General features: G+C 39.2%; 1 protein-coding gene across 16 annotated transcripts in view; it reads right to left on the reverse strand.

Annotated features, from left to right (window-relative positions):
* PHF21A (PHD finger protein 21A) overlaps positions 1 to 14,942 on the reverse strand; it is a 244,235-nt gene extending 229,293 nt beyond the window's left edge. For 8 of the 16 annotated variants that reach the window (XM_038405073.2, XM_038405078.2, XM_043515620.1 and 5 more), the window contains exon 1: positions 13,664 to 13,791. The gene's annotated coding sequence lies outside the window, so the exon portion shown is untranslated. Of the gene's footprint in view, positions 1 to 12,939; positions 12,961 to 13,663; positions 13,909 to 14,774 lie in introns of those variants that run through there. The other 8 variants (XM_043515614.1, XM_043515618.1, XM_043515610.1 and 5 more) reach the window with 6 other exon arrangements.
* Positions 14,943 to 15,209: the final 267 nt, after the last annotated feature.

Raw genomic sequence — 15,209 nt, forward strand, 5'->3', positions numbered from 1 at the left:
GAAAAAAAAAATCTGCAGGACTTCAAGAATGAACCACCATCCAATATATCTGTATGTCTGAACTGTAAAGTCGGTGTCTTATAAGACTATAAACTCCTCTGGGGCAGGGACTGTTTGTACAGTAATGCTCAGTAACTACATAATAATTTGAGGATGTTCCTGTTCAGAAGGTAACCATATTCAAGGCTATCAGAAATGACATGAGGCAGAATTCTGCTGAATTAAGCAAAAAAGTCAAGGAGGCCTGTGTTCTAGTTCCAGGTCTGCAACTGATTTACTCTGATCTCAGCCCCCTAATTTATAACATGGGGATAATAATACTTAGCTGCCTACTTCCCTCACAGAATAAAATAATGGGCAACATTCTCGTGGTGTAAATCAGACTAACTCAATTGACCTGAATGGAGCTAAGCCTATTTACATCAGCTGTCAGTTCGACCCAAACTTTGTAAAGTCTTTTGAAAATTATATATATAAAAAAGCCAACAAGGAACATCCTAAAGTTTTGTTATACTACTGTACTGTGCTCTCTGTACTCTCCTTCCCACCCCTATGCTCTAACTATTGCTATCAAAATTACCAAACCCCATATGCTCACAAGCATACTTACCGACCTCAGTTTGGGCCTTCCCTCTACACTCTATCATCCCATCAACCCCAGATCTCCCTACTACTATTCCTCCTTGGAAGGATGTTAAGGAAGGTTTAGCTCTCTCCTCCCTCCATACAAGTAATTCATCCTTTTAATGCAGTATCTAGGATTGGATGGGGAAGGCATCAAAAGCTGGGGTGGCCACACTTATTGTGGACGTACAGACTGGGAGTTCTGAGAGCAGTAAACTAGCCAGAAGGAGGGATTTAAGTAGAGTTACAAAACACCAGAGTTAAAAAACTGATCGGTCAGTCACACATCTTATTTGGAACCAGAAGTACACAATCAGGCAGCAGAGACCAAAAATAAATAAAAAAGCAAATGCTGTGTAATATTGTGTTAAATGTAAACTACTAAAAAAAACCAAAAGGGAAAGTTTTTAAAAAATTGACAAAGTAAGGAAACTGTTTCTGTGCTTGCTTTGTTTAAATTAAGATGGTTAAAAACAGCATTTTTCTTCTGCACAGTAAAGTTTCAAAGCTGTATTAAGTCAATGTTCAGTTGTAAACTCTTTGAAGAGCCACCATAACATTTTGTTCAGTTACGAACAACCTTCATTCCCAAGGTGTTCCTAATGGTGGTTCTACTGTAACTGTACAGTTATTAATGCAAATTTTTTCTGATGGCCATTAGCAGCCAATACGAGCAGAGAGATTTTGCAAACTGTAACATTATAAAATATGTAATGGAAACACTTATTCCAATCAGATAAGAAATTGTGTAAGTGTACAATTTTAGTCTGTGTATAGTGAAATTAAATGGAATTCAGAGCCAGCGTGCAAGACTGCTGTACAACTGAGGTAGATATGGACATTTTTATTGTTTATTATTCATAGAGCACAAGTGTCCAAAATTCCACTTTCCAGTTGTGCAATTCCCTGCTTTCTGATTATTATAGATACTTCATTTGAGCAGTCATTGTATGGTCATTTATGAATAAAATTATCATGCAGATCTCTGTTCTGAATGGCTATTATAATCTCTTTATACAGATTGACTGACGCACTCAAATTTTCAAGTTCTGTGCTACCAATGAAGTCGCAAGAATCAGAAAAATTCCACATTTTACATGAAAAAAAAGAAAACTACCAAAAAGTTTTAACTGGACCAATTTCACTCCTAAAATGATGTTTATGAACAAAACAAAACAACCCCCCCCCACACACACACACACCATTGAAATGTTTCATTTCTTCCTTCCACCTCTTTCTTTGCATCTTTCACTCCCTACAGTTCAAGACTTTTCTCTGACATTGTTTATACTAGAAGAATATCAACCCCTCACATTTCAGACTTATCATTACATGTCAGGAAAAAAGTCACATAGGGGACTGGAAACTGCTGTGAAAGGGTCCCACAAAGAAAGCAAGGGCAAGCTCTCTCCCCACAATATAATAAGCGTTAGTCCCCTAAAAAGTGACATGGTTCTTACTGTCCACTATTCCTAGAAACCCAAAGAGACAGGAAGGGGCAACAGTGCAGAGGAAGTGAACACAAAAGTTAATAATGGTACTGTCAGTGTACATTTTTTTAATGAAATATTTAACCTTGTTAGACAGGTGAGGGAAAGAGAGCAAAAAGTGTATGGAGAACAGCCATCTTCCATCTCTAACCTCTCCAGACCCTTGGTCCATCCCTTCCATGGCCACAGGAATGGATCCCTGAGAACTAACTTCTGCCAGGCTTGGGTGAAGACATACAATAAAGTGCTACCTATCCAACATCATCTTCTGTGGCCATAAGCAGAGATCTGACAGATTTTCATCCCTTTGCTCATGAAAGGGATCACATGAACCTCAATTCTTAAAAACAATGAGACAAAGTTACCCCTTATGTAGCATGCTGAAGTCACTAATTATGCCTGGGATTACTGTATCTGGATTACTGGATATCTGGCTTACTGTAAACAAAATAGAACATTTATTTTGGGGACAAAAACCTGATGACCTCCAGCGAGGAGATGGGGAGAATGGGTAAAGGATTACAAAAGGGAAGGAAGAAGGGAAATTACAGGAGTTCAGAAAGTGTGAAAAGAAAGGTCCAAAAGGGTCTTTTTTTTTTTAATTTAAAGCATTTTCCTTTCAGCAGTTTGACAGCAAATTTAGTTTGTGTTTAACAGCTTTTTTCTTCATTTACAATTTCAATATTAAATTTAAAATGTCAGTATAACAGCTTCCTATTAACACAGTAACAGTTATCATGAGCTAATCAACTCTGAGGCCAAGAAGATACTATTATTATTAACCCCTAAAGAGGAACCACCTTCAATTTAACATTTAAAGTAACTGTCCAACATGTCTATGATTTGATTGGCTACAACTGTATTTCAGTACAACAATTACAGTACTCATAAGATGTTTTTATCTTAAGCAACTGCTCCAATGTTCTTTTTCTATAAAAATTCTACACCAGCATTCATGAACAGCCTCTGTAAGACGGCAAAAACTTCTCAAGTTTCAAGCTATGGCAAAATTGTTATATAAACAATAATGAGAAATATTTGAAGCAGGGAAAAGAGTTTTGTTTAATTTGAGTTTGAAGCTAATTGAAATCTGGTAAAACATGGCAATCAGCAGCCCTTAAAACTGAAACTTTAAGCTCTGATCCTGCAATGAGCTCCAGGTTGTCCTGCAATAAGCCCCCCTTCCCTCAGAGTAGAGTCCTACTGAAGTCAATAGAGCTCTGTGGGATAAAAATTTTCCACCTACATAGAATTCACTTCAGGACTCAAGCTCAAAGGACAGGTACTGCATGGACAGAAGTAGTTCATTATTCTAACTCATTTCAGCCTTAATCTGGAGACATCCGCTCCATGGGATAAAGAGGTAATTCTGTTTGCCAGATCCTTTAATTTTTGGTCTCTCTGAAGAGAATGCCAACAAGAGGGCCAATTAATACCAAATATGACAGATAATTTCTAAGACAAAACAGGAACAGGTTTGTTATCACCATCTCAATTCACAGAGACCAAATAGTTGTGAAATTGTAAGAAATTTTGTTTATTATGGACTTAAACTGGATTCAAGCCAGTGAAAGGCTTCATATCTCTCACTACCAGTCCCCTGAGCACTCCAGGTTCCTTTTTTTTTTTTTTTTTAAGTTACAGAAAGTTTACAATGCTGTTAAAAACTGACCATTTACCCTCTCTTGCTGGTACAACAACTTTGAATATAAACTATATCAATGCTATAGCTTGGGCACAACAGGGACTAATTTCTGGCTACTTCTTTACTTTGGCCAATTAAAGCAAAAAACCCTTTAATAATATCATCTAGCGGTTATATAGTGCTTTTTGTCAGTAGATCTCAAAGTGCTTTCCAAACGAGGTCAGTATCATTATACTAGTTTTACAGAGGGAGAACTGAGACACACAGTGAGATTAAGAGACTTAACCAAGGCCACCCAACAGGCCAATAGTAGAGACAGGAATAAAACACAGGCCTCCTGAGTCCCATTCCAGTGCTCCATCCATTAGATCATATTGCCTAGTGAAGTTTGACTCTTACCCCTAATGCACTAGGTCCAATTATATTTTTGTTAACAGGGTGAAACTCTGGCCTCACTGAAGTCAATGGCAAAGCTTCCATTGACTTCATTGGGGCCAGGATTTCACTCCAAGTCATGACACATTTTACAATACAAGATATGCTTACAGAGCAGCTTTTTTCACAAAACAACTCTGTGTCATGTACGCCTGTACATCCACACTTACAACACTATTTTTATCAGTGAATTCTGGGTAAACAGGACAACTATCACATACTACCTCAGCAGGGTTAGAGTCCTTGGAAGACACACATAGAGCAGCACCAGCAATACGTTTGGCAATCCCATCTGAGATGTCCTACCACACAAAGAGCTAGGAAAGAGGTCCAGCCTACCCAGATAAACAGGAACAATTAGGGGTTTCACCCTTACAACACAATAATGGTCATCTTCTTGTAACCTGGTCATTGCACTATCTTACAGAGCAGGCTTCTGGCAAGGGTGACACATGGTTAGCTGACATAGCTACTAACAGAGTATTAACTATGTTGTGTGTGGATATAGAGAATATTTAGAGAAGGCTATGACTAACTAGTTATGTATACATATAAGGCATTTAAACAAATTTCTATATTAATTTCCTTTTTGTGAAGATGAGTTTTAAAGACAACCACCAGAAATAAAATGCTTAATATACACAATACACCAGCTCTGAAAAAATAAACTTCATGCCTCAAAAGGAGCTAATTACCATCTAAATATTTAAAATATTTTGAAATGCATATGATGGGTAGAAGAGAGAGTTACTATTTTGATAGCTGTTATGCAAATATATATTCAAATAATGTGTACTGCGGATAAAATTCCCTTTCAGATCTTCATAGGAAAGTTCCAACATTCCACACAGGTATAAGGAGAGCATACGGACAACTAGATTTGCTCCGTGAGTCAGAGAAATTAATTTTACCATAAGGACCTGTATGCAAACTAATTACTGCATATGCCCAAAAGCCACTTTCCAAGATTAAACATCGAAGGCCCCCATCCAGGGAAAAAAAAAAAAAAAAAAAAAAAAACTTACATATGCCGAAGTTTAAGTATGTGAGTTTTCTTACTGATTTCAATAGGACTACTCACATGTTTAAGTCAAGTACATATATAAGGTTTTGCAGGACTGGCGCATTAAATATTTAAATTTATTTCTTCAACCATTGATTTCAGATTTTTTGCTCTTGTATAACTTCACAACTATTTTGATTTTTAAAATAAACCATTAACAAAAAGTTAGTTATATAACAAAAAGGTGCTCTCTAAATACTTGTTTAACTAGAGAGTTAAAACTGTTTACTTACTTAAAGTAAAAATGTAGACACTTGTACATTAATTTCTATATCAAATTTGGTGTGCAAGACCTTGGACAAGGAACAAATTTATAACATTCATTAACAAACTGAACCAAAATTTATCTCTTCAGTGGTTTAACTCCACTGAAGCCGATCAAGGTATGAAAGGGATTAAATTGGCCCAATATATTTGTAAGGGTTAAAATTAATTAAAAGTGATTCTATAGTCCTTATTCAGGCAAGACGTCCACTGACTTCAATGGGAACTCTCCTTATGTTAGGGAATGATGAGCAATGCTCAAAGACACTTGAAATCAAAATATTTGAATGTAATTTAATCCTTCTCTTACCTGCCAAAACCTGAATTCAGGGTTCTGTGTTTCCCTGGTAACAGCTCATGACATCACTTACCCCTAAAGCAGTGAAAGGAAAGCACTTCTCTGCTCCAGAGGTTAGTTATGGTATCACTGGACCTCAATAAACACAGAACACTGAAGTCATATCTTGGCAGGCAAAAAGCCTTTCATTCGATTCATCTTTAACTATAGTAGTACAAGCGACACAGCTACAATGCTTTAATTTAGAAGAAGGAAACAATATTGGTAGCAGATGAGTAAAGACTTTTGGTGCCAAATGTTAAACATCCATAACATTAGGATTACTCTGAAACATGTAAAAAAAATTCTCAAGAATCACAATTAGTATCCTTTACAATCACAAATCAAGTAGTATATTAGTTCACTTAATTACATAATTATTCTGCATGCAGAAATGAGTATTCCAACAACTACTGTTCTCTAAACAAACTACTCAAATGGAGGTTACAAGGAACTTGTAAATAAAGAATATTTCCTCTGCATAATACGAACATCAAGGATTTCCAAACTGCTCAACTAAGGGCCACTTAAGCAGCTTGCTGGGAGCCTGAGGACCACATCTAGTTTACATAAAGTATAGCAGTGTTCACAAGCCATTACCATGAATATGAAAGCTTGGCTCATGAAAACTACAGATCCCAGCATGCAATGGTTCATCTTTATCTAGCAGCCTGCTTTAAATAAAAATAAAGCTCTGCATACTGGGACCTGTAGCCTCCATGATAAGCCGCATTCTTATTTAATATGAGGCCAGATGTAGACTATAATACATATCTCCAGGGGCCATATTTTGACCATCTCATTTTACAGTATCATATATACATACCACACCGAGATCCCAAAGTACATTACATCAAAGTCAACATTATTATATTAATCAAATTTAAGATGAACACAGACTTCAACAACAACATCACTAAACTCACCACTAACTCAAAAAAGCAGTAATTGTCTAGATTAAAATCTATAGAAAAAGTTCTGACTTGCATACATTATTTTTTTAAACAACTTGTATTTTTATCAGGACTGTTACATTCAATAACATTAGAGAAGGTTTTCAAACAACACTTTTGATTTTCACTGGGAAAAGTATTTTTGTGAGGGGAGTATTTCCCTTGCCTATTACTTATTATTTGGAAATATATTACCCTTTTCCTCGATCACCAAAATGCACTGAAGCAGCAGCTTGCCCTTTCTCTAAAAAGGGAGTGAGCTTAGCTGAAAATTAAATGGCTGTATTTCAGTATAGGCCTCTGAAAACATACACCGTATTCCAGTTCAATAGAGGGAAGGGCAGCTCCCCCTACCAGCCTGTTCTAAGAAGGCTTTATCATGGAAGGAAAATCATACTCTGTTCCAAACCCGTAAGTCATTATTTTGAGCTCTGAATTAAGATTACACACACACACACACACACACCCTGAAAAACCAGTGAAAAATTCAAGTATAGTCTGTACTAAGAGGCTCAGCACAGTTCTTGCATTTCCAGGCAGCCAGGCATTATCAGCACCTCCACAAACATGCAGCAGAGAAAGGAAGGGCCAAGAGATTCTAGAACATGAGAGAGACAGGCAATGGCACATTGCAACAAACAGACTGGCAATGCTGCTTAAGTCACCTGAAAGACATTCTACTGCACTTCCCCACATAGGCGATAGGCTACAAAAGCAACTAAAGGCTTCGTCAATACAACAGTAATACTGTCCACAAGGGCAAAGACAGCTGTTGCCATGGTTACTATCAGCCAGTTTATCAGAAAATAATTAGTATTACTTAGAAGTTTTGGTTAAAAGAGTTTAAAGCTCTGATAATTAATTAACTAAAGAAATAAACTACTATTTTGTTTGCATTTACACTACTTTAGAGCTGCATGGTTAACAATACTTGTATCCCCAGCGGAAAGTGGGGGAGGAATCAATGCCTTTCTGCTGTTCCTTCTTCCCTTCAAGTCTGAGAGTTTGTATTCTGGATGCAGCCAAAACAAGAACAAAACCCATCTTTTGGCTCTTGTGTTAGAGTTCTCTTTCATAGCCCTAGAGAGTCCAAACATCGATTAGCTCATCATAGTACTAGCCTCCAACCTGTTAGACCCTATCCTCTTCCTCACTCTGTTTTAACCATTCAGGCATTTGATTGTCCCCCCATGAAAAAATATGCAACACCAGCTAAGGTTTTCAGAGCACATTCCTAATTACATGATGAGGAGAACAGCTTAAGAAGAGCTCTTTCTCACTAAAAGAAGTTGGTCCAATAAAAAATATTACCTCACTCACCTTGTCCTTCTTTTAAGGCATATTCAATGCCATTTTTATAGTGAATGAACTTGGTAATGTGGCTTTTTATTCCTAAAGCACAGTAGTGTGGAAATGTAAAATTATTCAGGAAAAAAGGTGCTATTTTAAGAAATAATAATTTAAAATGTATGCCTATAATAAACTCACAAACAGAAATACACTCCTGACACACCATCTGATTTTGAGAGAGCATCTATGTAAGAGTTTGAGAGAATGTGGTTAATTTAAGTTACGTGATCCAGTTTTTTGAGAAACACAGCCTCCACATATTACCTCTGACTAAAGAGTGGGTGTATGCAATAGCAGATGAGAAAAAAAAAAAAAAAAAAGTCTGAATGCAGAGGCTCTGGAATAGGTCAAGACATCAGGGTATGGAGCTTCTAGGCAGAGATTACCACTCCTATACAGATTATAAACTCTGCAAGGGACCGTGCGCTGGTTTGCACTAATATTAACAAATATAGAAACCAATACATCCTTGCTTTTGAAGCCTATAATGAACCATGTGTCACAGAACCATTTTTAATAAAAATGTTTAAAAACATATTGAAATTTCAAGACTAAAAGTGTCATTAAAGCTTTAAGTATGACAATTTAAGGGGGACTATATGGGACCTAAAAGAGCTTTATTGTAAAATGTACAAAGAAAAAACCAAAGAATAAAATAGTTATAATAATCTATTACAAGTAACAATGGTAGGTAAAAAGAATCACATAGAAGAGACTTTTAAATTGGTGGAGTCCTTATAACATGACAAAATAAAAAGATTGGGGAAAAGAAAAATGTAAAAGTACTCCTAATATCCTCCATCCAAAATTAGGCCCACTTTCTACAGGCACAATCTGTACCTTCATAATTGACACGAGCCAAATACCTCCTCTACACCAGATCAAACTTAACATATTAATCTTTTCACCACCTTTTACATGTAAGACATGTACAAAAACTATTAACAAGTATTAACAAGACAGGACACAAACATCTTGCCCGTTGTAGTCAATACACACAAAAACCTGAACCACACTTGTTCCAACTTCTCAATATATGGTTTGATCCTACAAACTTTTGTGTAAGTAGACTGCATTAGCACAAACCCTGAGCCTAGTTTCTAGCACCAGTAACTTGGTGGGACAATCAGAACATGCACAGGGGCAGGAATCTTCCTTCCAGACCTTAGAGTGGCAGAACTAGCCTCAGTAGATTCTTACACTGCCCCATGAGGGGGTAGGGGAAGACAATGCATAGAATGATGGATCTTCTTGCATTTTCCCTCCTACATCAGGGCCTCTCCTCCTGCATGGTCGGGCTCAGGGAATGCCCTTCTGCAAGTGGAACTGCACCAACTCCCTCTTCTACGGTGACTCCACACCTATAGAAGAGACTAGATATGCCCCATGTCAGTAGAACTATTTGTACAAGTAAAGGTTTGCATGGTAAAACCCACAGAACCCTCATGCTTGGCACAGAAAAGTTTAAAAACAAGGTTAGCCTCTTTCTATCCACAGTTGTTGGACTCTATGGGTTCAGACATCTTAAAAAATTATATATCCTTACAGCATTATACTCTGTTTGCCTTAACACTTAAGTCATGGTGGAAATAGTTAAAGATGGCCTCCACCTCTTAAATTCTGTAAAGAAGCTTTCCTCCATAGTCTGTGGCCATACCAAGTTGTAGAGAGTTTAAAAAGATATTATAGACATATGCATGAAGATACACCTAACAGGGCACAAGGGCAGTTTATCTAATATGCAGTGTCCAAAACATACTAAATAAGATACCCCATAAAGTCCCTGGAAATTTTAAGATTTATGTAAGATTTAACCAGAAATACCAATAGTAAACAAATTCCAATGATATTAATTCATTTCATTCAAGTAAAGTTCTCCAGAAAACAAAGCACACCGAACACTGTGGAACAGTTAAATAGCTCCAATATTTTCATATTTAAGGACAATTACTTCCCTATAAAACAAACTGCATGAACAATTACTATGATGACATATCTTCACTATTAGAACTTTCCTACAGTATACAGAACAAAACCTCCAAGGGCTGAATTAAAACAAAGTTTATATTTTTAAAACAAGAAACTGATCTGCTTTGTGCATATCCAATCAGTTCAATAATATGCAAAAAAGGGTTACAATTTCTATTTACATTTTCAAAACTTCTCAGTATATCACCCCGAAAATAGGAATATAGAGAGGATAAGAAACACCCAGGCCCTGTACTATTAATAGAAATGCAAGTTCAACACTAAGGGGCGGGAGATACAGTTTAAAAATTCTACATTAAAACTTTGACTTACTGTCAAAGTTGGATATCCAAAACTGAACATACAAATATAAAAAAAAAAAAAAAAAAAAAACACACCCCACAACTGTAAAAATCCATGACTTCCTACAACTCCTCTCCAAAAATTTTAAAAATAAAATGCTTTTATGTTTTCACTTCCAAAAGGAAAGAAAGGCAATGCCAGCAACCCAGCAGACTTCTGCACCCTTATAAAAACAAACTGGCAAGAGTAGCCCAGTCCAGGATGCAAAAATAACCCTACACGCACAAGGGAAAGAAAACAAAACCAGAAGAAAAAAAGACTTCAAATATTAACCTTCCAATGAGTAATTATTCATAGACAATAGTAAAAATACTTTTTGAATTATGAAAAATACCTTGAGAGGCTCCCTTTAATTATGTATCAGTACACCAGGTTGCTACTTCTTAATTGAAACTCAATAACCCAAATTTGGGAGTAAAATCAGATCCTTCATTGCCCAGATCAGTAGAGCTCAAGTATGTTGCAGGTATGATGTAGACTTCCAGCCGCTGGTGGGCATTTGCAGCACAAGCACCTCCTGCTGGACAATACCTGACAAAGATTTGCTTGTACAAAAAGAGAACCTCAAAGGTGACAAAAGGAGAGGATACCTTTAACTTTTCAATCATGTAAGAGGATTGCTTAACATCCCTGCTATCAGTTGCTCAAACTCCTAAAAGATACAAGCCCACACACACAAGAATCTAATTTTTTCAAATCTCAATAAGACCGAAAGTTTAAAGTGAAAAACAATTCCATGGGAAAATAATTTTTTTAGAACTATCACAATATTTACTAAACTACAAAATTATTTACTTCAGGAAAACTAGTAATTTCATTCAATAATCAAAGAGTTTCCCAGTTTTTTTTTAAAAAGTGATGTTTCTACTAAAATGTGGGTGAATAACTAGTATGGATTTATAAAACACTAGTTGTGCTGTGGGTGAAGTTTTTGGTTGGTTGGTTTGAGACCTTGCTCTTAAATACTAATCAAATAAATACACAGTAGTATATTAATGTTGGACATAGTTACCAACTCTCAGGACTATTCACATGTTTTACCTAAAACAGACCTTTCAAAAGTTTGTAGGTTGGATGGGGGGAGGGGGCGGTTTGTGTTTTGTATTATATCTTCACAGGAATGCTGGCAAGTAGGTTAAGGCACAAAACTTAAAAACAACTGAAGTTTTTATTAAGCTTCTATAAAACCTATTACCATTTTTCTTCAATTAATTTTTATGACAACTAAGTTTATTTTTATATTTAAACATTCCCCTAAAATATAGCAAATTCAAACAGCACAAGCTTTGGGTTAGAGAATGAAGAAATCTCAAATATGAAACTGACTACAATCAAAAGTGAAACTAACCAATAGTTTTCATTGTCAAAGTTGAGTGAAAGGCAAAAAGAAAACCAACATTTTAAATAGCAGAAAGCACATTAGACACTTAAAATTCTAAGATATTAATAAAAGTGCCCCATTAATATAAGCATATGGGGTAACCACCCTTTAGTTTTCCTTCTGAAACCAAGGTAATATATGTTTAATGTGATGATAAATTCATTCTAATAAAGAATGAACTTAGACTGAGAAAATTCTCACACTCATCCAACTAGCCAGTGTGCAAATGTAGCTAAGTCACTCTCTAATTATTAAAATGTTAAGATTGCAGGACACAAGTTGCCCATATCAGATTTTTCCCTCACTCAGACCTACTGTACACAACAATACAATTACTGTCCCCAATAGGATATTTTTTTTAAACCCAGTCACTACTGTGATAAAAAAAGGAACAAAAGTTCATGTCAAGTTCAGTGCTTGGGCCTAAACAAGCATCAAGTAAAAGAACCTCACATCTACAATTATAAATGGATAAAACTTGCAGGGGAGCACCATCGCTTCAAATAAAAAAGTGGGGACATACTGAATACTCTACTTTGCTATCTAAACAAAGAATATTCTAGCATGTGACTGAACTGTGATGACATTTACAAACCAAGGAAAACAAAAATCACCACTCCACTAGCAATCATGCCCCATTAAAAGAATTAGGAACTTGGAAATTACTCTGTTCAAGCACATTTGTACCCTAACCAGTGCATATTCATTTTGTGACAGTTGAGTAGAAGTTGAATAAAGGACTCCATGTGTGGATCCAATATAAATTCATCTAAAATCTAACAGTGCAGTCCTGCAAGCACCCACCACGCTGCAAACGTGGTCAGAGAAAAAGAAATCCTAACAGTGAAGCTCAGAATAATAAAGAAGCAAACAGAAAAAGAAGTGGTGAGAGGAGCGTGCACAACGGGACTAGACCAAATGGCAGAGTCCCACACACAGCCCCACTCCCTCCTACACAGAGAGAGAGAGAAATGGAAGAGAAAAGGTACAGGTCTCTAATCATCACAAATATGTGCCAAAGTAGGAGTGTGAAATCCCAGAGGTGTCCTTACACTGAGCTTTGTACCTGTGCAAGAAGGGCAGACCCAGAACGAGGGGGGCAGGAGATGCTTCTGAATTACAACTTGCAGAAACGGAATTTTCCCAACGCTGCTCTGGCCACAAAGGCAAATTAAAGCAAAAAAAAAAAAAAAAATCCTACAGTAGCAGCTTTACTACAAATTCTCAATCATCAAAGCAGCATCGTTTCAAAGATAATAATAAAACTTCCCTCTCAGCATCACAGGGAACAAATCAAACCAACAGCAAAGGGCCTGGAAATAATCATTCTGAAGAAAACCAGAGAGGAGGGGATAAACCTCCCTCCCCCACCCCATCCCCAGTGCAATGTGTCATCTCCTTCCCCCTGCTCCTCACCACAACTCCAATGTGTCGCCCACCTCCATCTCTCGCTCCCCCCCCCCCAGAAACTTATTTCAGTGCATGCAGGGGCGGGAGAAAGGACATGGCCCCCTAGGGCTCTATCCTCTTGGGGGTCGGAGGCCTGGGATGGGGGGGAGGGGGTTACACTAAAGTTGTTGCTCCTTAGCTCCAAGTTGGCTGAAGCGTCCTATGTAGACTGCTCCTCCCCCCCACACCCCAGCTCTCCTCCTCCACCCTCCCCCAACCAACTCCCTGAGACACAGACAGAAAAGCACGGGGGAGGCGAGGGACAGAGCTACTCATAGAAAAGAGCAGAAGGAGAGAATAGGGAGGAGGAGGAGGAGAATCCAAAAGGTGGGATACTACACCCTGCTGGTGGTGCTGCTGCTGGTGGCTGGCTGGGGTCCCCCTGGCAGGACCTCTCTCTGAGGGGGAGGGCTCTTCTTCATAGGGGGAAGGTGCTGCGGCTCCTCTGGGCCTCCCTGTCCCCCTCTTCTGGGCTCCTCTCTCTCCTCCTCTCACTTTCTTTAATCTAAGCTGGGAGTGGAAGATGGTAGGTTGCTCCCTTCTCCTCCTCCTCCTCCTCCTCTTCTCTCTCTCCTCTGGGAGGTCCTTTTCCTTCCCCCTCTCCCCAGGGGGCTCCTCCTGCCGGGGGGAGCAGGGGGCGGACGGGAAGAAAGGAACGAAGCAGAAGAGGCGCAGGAGAAGAGAAACTGTGACACAAAAACAAGCCGAGAAGCTGAACTCTTCTTCAATCCCATTCACCCGGCCCGGCCGCAGCACCCGCTCGCCGGGATCACTCCGCCGCCGGCCTCCCTGCCTGCCTGGGGCGCGCGTCCGAGCTGCCGCTGCGCGCGCCCGACACGCTCTCTCACAGCTACTCCGGCTCTGAAGCGGGGAAGGGGAGGAGGAGACGGGGGAGGAAACGGAGATTGGGGGCGAGGCGAGTTCCCACCTCCCTGGACCCCATGCCGCCTCCCGGGGAGTGAGGAAGGAGAGGTCGCCAGCCTCCCCCGGGGGGGGAGGGAGGGTTCGCTGGCTCTTCCTGAGGGGACTACTTGACGTCTTGGTGCGGCGAATTTATTTCCCTTTGCCTAAGGAACGGGCTGTGCGACGGCTCCCATTGCCTAGGGAAAAAACCCGGATGTAAAGTGAGTGAAACTAAAGTAGAGTGAAGTAGGGCAGCAAACTCTAGTGGAGCAGCAGCGGGGGGGGGGAGGGAGTATGCACCGGGGCAGGCAGCAGCAGGAGAGCAGCACAAGCATCCTCGCCCCAGTGCGCAAGGGGTTCTGCGTAGGAAAGCCGATGCACCAAGCCAAGGGGAGAAACATAAGCATCCTCACCCAATGCAAAGGATTCTGCACAGGAAGCTGATGCACCAGGGCACTAGCAGAAGCACAAGCATCCTCACCCCCAATGCAAGGGATTCTACACAGGAAGTTGACGCACCATGGCAGGAGGAGAAACATAAATACTCACCCCAATGCAAGGGGCTTCACACAGGCAGTTGATGCACTAAGGCAGCAGCAACACAACCATGTTCACCCTACTATAAAGAATTTTGCATAGGAAATCGATACATCAGGGCAACAGGAAAAAACACAAGAATCATCACCCCAATGCATGGGGCTTTGCACAGGAAGTTGATGCAACAGGGTAGCAGGAGAAACACAAGAATAATCACCCCCAGTGCAAAGGGCTCTGCACAGGAAGCTGATGCATCAGGGAAAAAGAAGACAAGGAGAAACACCAGCATTCTCATCCCAATTCAAGGGATAATGCACCAAGGCAGGAGGAAGAAAGGACAAATTCATACATCCTTATTCCCAAAGCAAATTATAACCTCCCAGGAGCAACTATCCTCCTTCCACAACAAACTGCTAGCTCTTTGCCATATTATTTTTAGAATTAGTA

The sequence above is a fragment of the Dermochelys coriacea genome, chromosome 6, assembly GCF_009764565.3.
Source record: "Dermochelys coriacea isolate rDerCor1 chromosome 6, rDerCor1.pri.v4, whole genome shotgun sequence".
Taxonomy (NCBI): Eukaryota; Metazoa; Chordata; order Testudines; family Dermochelyidae; genus Dermochelys; species Dermochelys coriacea.